Source organism: Triticum dicoccoides, chromosome 7B (assembly GCF_002162155.2).
Source record: "Triticum dicoccoides isolate Atlit2015 ecotype Zavitan chromosome 7B, WEW_v2.0, whole genome shotgun sequence".
Taxonomy (NCBI): Eukaryota; Viridiplantae; Streptophyta; class Magnoliopsida; order Poales; family Poaceae; genus Triticum; species Triticum dicoccoides.
The window spans coordinates 650796949-650806192 of NC_041393.1; positions in this window are offsets into that span (position 1 = coordinate 650796949).

Here is a 9244-nt window from a genome sequence, read left to right on the forward strand (position 1 = left end):
TTTTTTTGCTGAAAAGAATAAAAAACTACGGCCCTTAACTGAAGTGATGAGCGTATGGCTTCAGTTTTGCAACAAATTAACTGAAAATACTCCTTCGCTCATAAGTTTCTCTGTCAGTAAATAGTACTCCATCCGATCCAAAATAAGTTAAACCATATGACACTTATTTTGGATCGATGTGGGTAGTATGGAATAAATTTTCAGTTAACTACTTGAAATTTGCTCCATATCTTTATGAGTTTTCTAATACCGCTAATGTTTATAGTTTTTTTTTATCAATGCTTAATTATCTTGTTTCATTGCAGAAGGGTAGGACGTGGCTGAGGAGCGTGCTGATGAGGTGTTGCGGCCTCAACTGCTTCGCCTACTGAATGTCGCCGATGGCTCACATTGGTACAAGTTTTGATGGAACGAGAGATGAACTACACGATGTGGTTCCCTGTCCTAGAGAATGTAACTATGTAAGATGGTAGTAGTGAGTTGATGACTTGTATATTGGTTATGTATTTTCATTCATTTATGTTATGTACTATGAGCAACACTACCAAGCTGAACAATTTGATTTATGAAGTTAATCTACAAATGCATGCCGTATTTGCTGAAATGAAGAAGGGAACATGCCCATAGTACTAGCATTGTCATCTCCTCTTCATGAGCGAAAATATGGAAGTCTTGTGCATAAATGCTATCAGCTCAGCTCTTTTGCACATGCCGCTCTAGTCATAGTAGGCAAAGCATTGAAGTCCGAGTTACTCCCTTATCTGAATCATGTATATATATACTGCTAGCTAGAACCATCCATTCAAATGGTTGTGAAGAGAAACAAAAGTGTCATTATTTGAGGGAGAAGTAGCACAGAAATGCATGATGTCAAAATAGTAGCAAGATGCGATCTATAGGAATAGGATGCATCAGGAATTCGTTTGGGAGTTCTACCCAACGTACTTGTACATTTTTCCAATGTGAGTGGACTTGCATCGTTGTCCTTCCAATGTCAGCGGACTTGCATCGTTGTCCTTCCAATGTCGGTCACACACTCTACCAGGCGAGTCTCCATCCATGACACCAGTCCTCACTCCTGATAAATGGGCAAGGTGTGTCAAGCCAAATCCTCATCGCTGGTGACAAATGGGTCAGGTGTGTCAAGCCAAATCCTTCATCCTAGACCCCCACATGAGTTATGTGAACTTTGGAAACCACACACGTGTCATGCTTCATGCGGATGCACACAATTTGTTGTGTTGGAGATGGACGACTGACGGCGTATTAATGGCAAGATCCGCACATTATTAGAGGAGTAGGTCCATAGCGAGGATGTTTATTTGATCTAAATGGCCAAGGAGGCTTCTTCGAACTAAGATTTTTACATAGCTTGTTGTGTGTGGCTGGTATCTGACATCTCACAAGACCAAAAAACATATTCTTTGCAATCCGAATGTGTGCTCTGCGGACACCAAGAAGAAGCTGACGATCACTTGTTGGCGGAATGCTCTTTCTCCTAGACCGTATGGAGAAAGGGGGCTTGCTTCGGTAGACACCCCCCCTCCCCCCCAACAAAACGTAGAAGGACAGAATGGTCATACGGAAGAAGGGTATGTCCACCTCGTATTATACAGTTGTGGCTGGCATACGTAGACGTGCGCATGCACAAAAAAAATGCCAGCACGATCTACCCGCCCACCCCGTCTACTCGCCCGTCCCATTTGCTCGCCCGGCGATCACGGTAGATCGAGGTGTACGATCGCCGCCGCCGTGGATCGCCGCCGTCCGACCCTGTCCGACGCCACCGTCGCCGTCCCAACGGCGTGCGTCGCTGCATCTCACCGTCATCGTCCACCGTCGCGGACGTGAAGGGCCCGACGTGCCACGCCGCCTCCGCACCACTCTCCCAACCCCCGTCGCGGATACTGCCAAACATCCGGCCGGTGGGTCGTCGTGCACGTCGTCGCCTGCTAGATTCAAGGCGGGGACAGCTGCCGTCGTTGAACGCCGGCGACGTCTACACCGCGGGGCAAGGTTTGTGATCTAAACCTAGCGGGCATGATGGATAGAAGTTAGGGCTAGTTAAGTGGCGAATCTAGGATGTAAATAGAGGGTATGCTTAATTTCAAGAACGCTAATTTTTTTTCATGACGACATCACACAATGTGCACACACCGCTGGGCAACCTCAACTAGTTGTTTCACAGAACACTAAGAAGTGTTGTTTGAACCATTGCATTAAGAAAAAAAAATTCATGGTAGCTGCTGGGTTCATGGATTACACGTCTTTCTCTTCTTTTGCAAACCAACATGAGTTTTTGTCCTTGTTGTAATCAACATTTCAACTCCGCCTATGTTGTCTCAACATAGCCAGTCCCAAGCCCGGGTAAAGGAGGAGGGTTGTGATAGGCTTGGCGAGCCAACGTAAAAACTCAGCCACGCTTATGGAGATGAAACCCAAAAGATTTTCGTTGGGGCGTAACCCTCTCAGCGACGCGCCACATCGGAACCCGGGTGTGGTGGAAAATGGGCAAGGGCCGGGCCGTCACCCCCCAGGTGGCACGCCGTATCTTGATCCGGATACGGTGGAAAGTGAGCAAGGATCGGGTCGTCGCATCCTTAGTGGCGCGCTACATCGGCGCCCGGATGTAGTGGAAAATGAGCAAGGGTCTTCGCATTTGACTCGACGAGTGCGAAGGGTAAGGAAGCTAGCCGAGCGTAGGAGGATTCGCTTAGGTAGCTGGAACGTAGGGTCTCTGACAGGGAAGCTTCGGGAGCTAGTTGATGCAGCGGTGAGGAGAGGTGTTGATATCCTTTGCGTCCAAGAAACCAAATGGAGAGGACAGAAGGCGAAGGAGGTGGAGGATACCGGCTTCAAGCTATGGTACACGGGGACGGCTGCAAACAGAAATGGCGTAGGCATCTTGATCAACAAGAGCCTCAAGTATGGAGTGGTAGACGTCAAGAGACGTGGGGACCGGATTATCCTGGTCAAGCTGGTAGTTGAGGACTTGGTTCTCAATGTTATCAGCGCGTATGCCCCGCAAGTAGGCCAAAATGAGAACACCAAGAGGGAGTTCTGGGAAGGCCTGGAAGACATGGTTAGGAGTGCACCGATTGGTGAGAAGCTCTTCATAGGAGGAGACCTCAATGGCCACGTGGGTACATCTAACACAGGTTTTGAAGGGGCGCATGGGGGCTTTGGCTATGGCATCAGGAATCAAGAAGGAGAAGATTTCTTAAGCTTTGCTCTAGGCTACAACATGATTGTAGCCAACACCCTCTTTAGAAAGAGAGAATCACATCTGGTGACTTTTAGTAGTGGCCAACACTCTATCCAGATTGATTTCATCCTCTCGAGAAGGGAACATAGGCGTGCGTGCCTAGACTGTAAGGTGATACCTGGAGAGAGTGTTGTACCCCAGCATAAGCTGGTGGTTGCTGACTTCCGCTTTTGGATTCGTGTCCAGCGGGATAAGCGGGCTAAAGTCGCTAGAACGAAGTGGTGGAAGCTCAAGGGGGAGGTAGCTCAGGCGTTCAAGGAGAGGGTCATTAAGGAGGGCCCTTGGGAGGAAGGAGGGGATGCGGACAATGTGTGGATGAAGATGGCGACTTGCATTCGTAAGGTGGCCTCAGAGGAGTTTGGAGTGTCCAGGGGAAGGAGAAGCGAAGATAAGGATACCTGGTGGTGGAATGATGATGTCTAGAAGGCGATTAAAGAGAAGAAAGATTGCTTTAGACGCCTATACCTGGATAGGAGTGCACACAACATAGAGAAGTACAAGATGGCGAAGAAGGCCGCAAAGCGAGCTGTTGGTGAAGCAAGGGGTCGGGCGTATGAGGACCTCTACCAACGGTTAGGCACGGAGGAAGGCGAAAGGGACATCTATAAGATGGCCAAGATCCGAGAGAGGAAGACGAGGGATATTGGCCAAGTCAAATGCATCAAGGACGGAGCAGGCCAACTCTTGGTGAAGGACGAGGAGATTAAGCATAGATGGCGGGAGTACTTCGACAAGCTGTTCAATGGGGAGAATGAAAGCTCTACCATTGAACTGGACGACTCTTTTGATGAGACCAGCATGCGTTTTGTGCGTCGAATCCAGGAGTCTGAGGTCAAGGAGGCTTTAAAAAGGATGAAGGGAGGCAAGGCGATGGGCCCAGATTGTATCCCCATTGAGGTGTGGAAAGGTCTCGGGGACATAGCGATAGTATGGCTAACCAGGCTTTTCAATCTCATTTTTCGGGCAAACAAGATGCCAGAAGAATGGGGACGGAGTATATTAGTACCAATCTTCAAGAACAAGGGGGATGTTCAAAGTTGTACTAATTACCGTTGAATTAAGTTGATGAGCCATACAATGAAGCTATGGGAGAGAGTCATTAAGCACCGCTTAAGAAGAATGACAAGCGTGACCAAAAACCAGTTTGGTTTCATGCCTGGGAGGTCGACCATGGAAGCCATTTTCTTGGTACGACAGCTTATGGAGAGATATAGGGAGCAAAAGAAGGACTTGCATATGATGTTTATTGACTTGGAGAAGGCCTATGATAAGATACCGCGGAATGTCATGTGGTGGGCCTTGGAGAAACACAAAGTCCCAGCAAAGTACATTACCCTCATCAAGGACATGTACGATAATGTTGTGACAAGTGTTCGAACAAGTGATGTCGACACTGATGACTTCCCGATTAAGATAGGACTGCATTAGGGGTCAGCTTTAAGCCCTTATCTTTTTGCATTGGTGATGGATGAGGTCACAAGGGATATACAAGGAGATATCCCATGGTGTATGCTCTTTGCGGATGATGTGGTGCTAGTTGACGATAGTCGGGCGGGGGTAAATAGGAAGTTAGAGTTATGGAGACAAACCTTGGAATCGAAAGGGTTTAGGCTTAGTAGGACTAAAACCGAGTACATGATGTGCGGTTTCAGTACTACTAGGTGTGAGGAGGAGGAGGTTAGCCTTGATGGTCAGGTGGTACCTCGGAAGGACACCTTTCGGTATTTGGGGTCAATGCTGCAGGAGGATGGGGGTATTGATGAAGATGTGAACCATCAGATCAAAGCCGGATGGATGAAGTGGCGCCAAGCTTCTGGCATTCTCTGTGACAAGAGAGTGCCACAAAAGCTAAAAGGCAAGTTCTACAGGACGGCGGTTCGACCCGCAATGTTGTATGGCGCTGAGTGTTGGCCGACTAAAAGGCGACATGTTCAATAGTTAGGTGTGGCGGAGATGCGTATGTTGAGATGGATGTGTGGCCACACGAGGAAGGATCGAGTCCGGAATGATGATATACGAGATAGAGTTGGGGTAGCACCAATTGAAGAGAAGCTTGTCCAACATCATATGAGATGGTTTGGGCATATCCAGCGCAGGCCTCCAGAAGCTCCAGTGCATAGCGGATGGCTAAAGTGTGCGGAGAATGTCAAGAGAGGGCGGGGTAAACCGAATTTGACATGGGAGGAGTCCGTTAAGAGAGACCTGAAGGATTGGGGTATCACCGAAGAGCTAGCTATGGACAGGGGTGCATGGAAGCTTTCTATCCATGTGCCAGAGCCATGAGTTGGTTGCGAGATCTTATGGGTTTCACCTCTAGCCTACCCCAACTTGCTTGGGACTAAAGGCTTTGTTGTTGTTTGTTGTTGTTGTTGTAATCAACACTTCAAATGTTTTGCAGTTTTGTGAGTTAGTCGTGTTGACATGGACGAAGAATCCGCATTCAGGAGGGATGAGAATGATACTGATAAAGTGACTAAGAATGAGTTCAGATCGCTCCTGTACTATGCCACCTCTCAAGCAAACTTTGAGCAGAGATGGATAGCTTTCTATGATAAGTGGAAGACGGATAGAACTGAAGAGTGGCTTGACAGGATGTACAGGAAGAGGAGACTTTGGGCAGCTTCATATCTTTCCGATGTTTTTTTCTTGGTATGTGAAGTAACCAGAGGAGTGAAAGCCTCAACTCCCGCCTTCACCTTCACCTGGACTACGGTATGACAATTGTTGATTTGGTGGTGCATTATGAGAACTGTATAGTTTGCCTGCATGAGAATGAGGCGTACTATGACTGGGAGGCATTCCAGAAGGAACCATCGTCTGTTACTGAATATAAGGCCCTTGAGGAGCATGCCGCCAAAGTATTCACACCTGCTAATTTCTACATCCCGCAGGATGATTTGCATAAGATGGGTCAGCTGGAGATATTTGAGACGCTCGTGGGAATTGGGCGTCAGACATTCATGGTGACATGGAAGGATAACCACAAGTTCAGGTACAATGTTGTTTATGAACCAGGTAACTCAGAAGAAATTATTGCATGCAGTTGTCTTAGGATGGTTCGCAAAGGGCTGTCATGCAAACACATTCTCTTTGTTCTCCATCATCTGAATTTAACTGAAATACCAAAGTGTTGTGTCCTTCATCGGTTGTCCAAACATGCGAGAGATGGGTTGCCTGTGCAGCGGAAGAGTGATATATGTTTGGATGGGGTTGGTCAGGGCCATTGGAGAGAGAACGGTATAGTGCAGTAACCATTAAAACTGCAGAAGCTGCTCATGCTGCAGCAAATGATCCCTTCTTGTTCGACGAATTGATGAAGTGTCTGGACAACATAATAGCGCAGAAAAAGATTTCAGAGGAGGAACTTATAGGGAGTAGAAGGTATGCTATGCTTAAGAAGCAGACAAGTCAGGCGCAACAAGTTGAGCCTGGTATTGGTGATCCTCAGAAAGTTTCGACGAAGGGTGCACCTAAGAAGGGGCGGTCAAAGGGGGGCCCGACGTTACAAAGAATGGTAGGCCAAAAGATTTTACAGAGAAGAAAAGTGGTCCTTTGTGCAGTCTGTGTAGTTTCCCAGGTCATAACAAGGCTACATGTCATTTGAACGAGAAGTAAGATGTAATCTTCTTCTTTTTTTGTTATGTTGCTACTTGATTTTACCAACTATATTTGCTCACCCATTTCTTTATGTTTTGTTCAGGAACTGGGCGTAGAGATGCAGCTTGGTTTGTAGGAAGAATAAAAGTGGTCGCACGAACCTTGCTGTTTTTTATTCGTACGTGTGTGCAAGAAAACTTGGTAAGTTATTTGTTTATGTTTTCTCAAAATATTTATGTAATATATTTGTATTTTGTACTGTCCTATATGAAATAGTCTGCAATTTGAACATTCTGTTTATTTTGTTTGGATGATCACTGTATCCGGGTTGAACCCCGCTGCGATTTTGTTTGTTGTTGTTTCATGATGATGACATTGCATATGTTATACTACCTGGGCATATGAGTTAAGTTTGTTGTTTGCTACCTGGGCATATATGTTGTACTACCTAGGCATGCTGATAATTTTGTTTGCTGTTTGCTGCTGTTTGCAGCCGCTCCTTTCTGTCAATTTTTTTTCAAAAAGTGAAGTTAAAAAAAATAGCCCAACCACCGCTGCTGGGCCCATAGCAGCTTACAGAACGTACCCAAATCAAGCCCAAAGGTGACTCGAGCGGCTGATCGAGCCCACTAACGGGCCCAGAAACGGGGTCCAACGGGGCAGCAGGGAGTTATAACAGAGGAGTTCGAAACAGGGGGCGGAGGCAGCTATTTAAGCTGCTATGGGCCCATCAGTGGTGGTTGGGCAGTTTTTTTTTATAACTTTACTTTAGGACATTTTTTGTCACTTAATTTTTTGCATAGACAGAAGCTGTCCGCCGGCCGCATTTACAATACAGTACAAAATAGCATCGGCCGGCCGGGCACGTTGACGTAATCATCACAGCATATACTCCCTCCGTTCGGAATTATTTGTCTTGGAAATGGATGTATCTAGAACTAAAATACATCTAGATACATCCATTTCTGCGATAAGTAATTCCGAACGAAGGGAATGCATTTTTTGTCACTTAAATTTTTGCACAGAAAGAAGCTGTCGGCCGGCCGCATTTACAATACAGTACAAAATAGCAGCGGCCGGTCGGGCACGGTGGCGTAATCATCACAACATATACATCATAAAAAGTGTGAATATAACATGTTCAAAAATCATCACTCACAATGCTGCAAATAAGAGTGACATTGTAACAGACCACATCATATTTATTTAGTTGCGAAATATGCTAAACCATGCCGCAGATAAGAGTGAAATTGTAGCAAATACCGACCACTGCAAATAAAGAGATGTCTTAATATGTAAATTGTATCAAGTACCGACAACGACACGTTTATTTAATGGAGATAATAGCCAACACCCCATCCTTTGACTCATTTCTTCTCCATGATCTTGAGGATCTTCTCTTTCACTACTTTCATCGTGTTGCATTCTGAAAAAAGTATTTCAGCTAGAATGCGTCCCCTTGAAGCATTAACCTCATCTTGATCAAACTCAAATGTCCAATCATCTCCGTCCCAGTTTTGAACGCATTTCACCACTAAAAGACCACAAGAGACTCTGCAAGAAACCACAAGTCAATTATTGATGGATCAGACAAGTACATACTAATTCAACATTTGCAACATACATGTCTTCTTGTAACGGCATATCGTACTCCCTTATTGGCCAGGAAGATACGTCAGGATGTTCCGTGCCAATAAGTGCATTCACCTCCTTTGTATCGGTAGCTATTTCTTCCCTCTGAAATAAAAATAACAAATCCATATGAAGTACATTTTGAATAACTATATTTTTTTATGTAATATTGTAAGCTTACCAGCTTAGTAATCTTTGCAAGAACTCTTTTGCTGCATTCACCAGTAGAGTTTAAAACTTGAAACTCTTTTTTCTTGTTGTGCATAAGAACTGTTATCCAATGATTTTCTTCCACATGAAAAGGAAAGTATGTCTACAACAAAGTTTATTCATGTTGGTGTACACCCAGATAGTTATGTACTAAGAAGGATCATACTAAACTGAAGTACCTTATTTTTGATGAAATACTCTTCTGTAACTCTAGACACCATTTTAGTTTGGTTTGTGAAATGATCCATAAAATGCCTCTTAGAGTTGTTAACCTTTCCATCAGCATGAATAATAAGCCAGTGGGACACCCAAGATGATAATACGTGACGGTCAGCATGAGGATAATGGGTCTGCATGTGGTTGCAATAACTATTGATGACCTAAAAATAACATAACAGCAATATGGCTATTAGATAATTTATGTAAATGACATATACAACTTTTGAAATTATTGCTAATACTTACACCGTCATGCAACCACTTTTTTGAAATGATGGCTTCAAGCATATAAGGTGTACATGTTTCCCCACAAATTCTCGT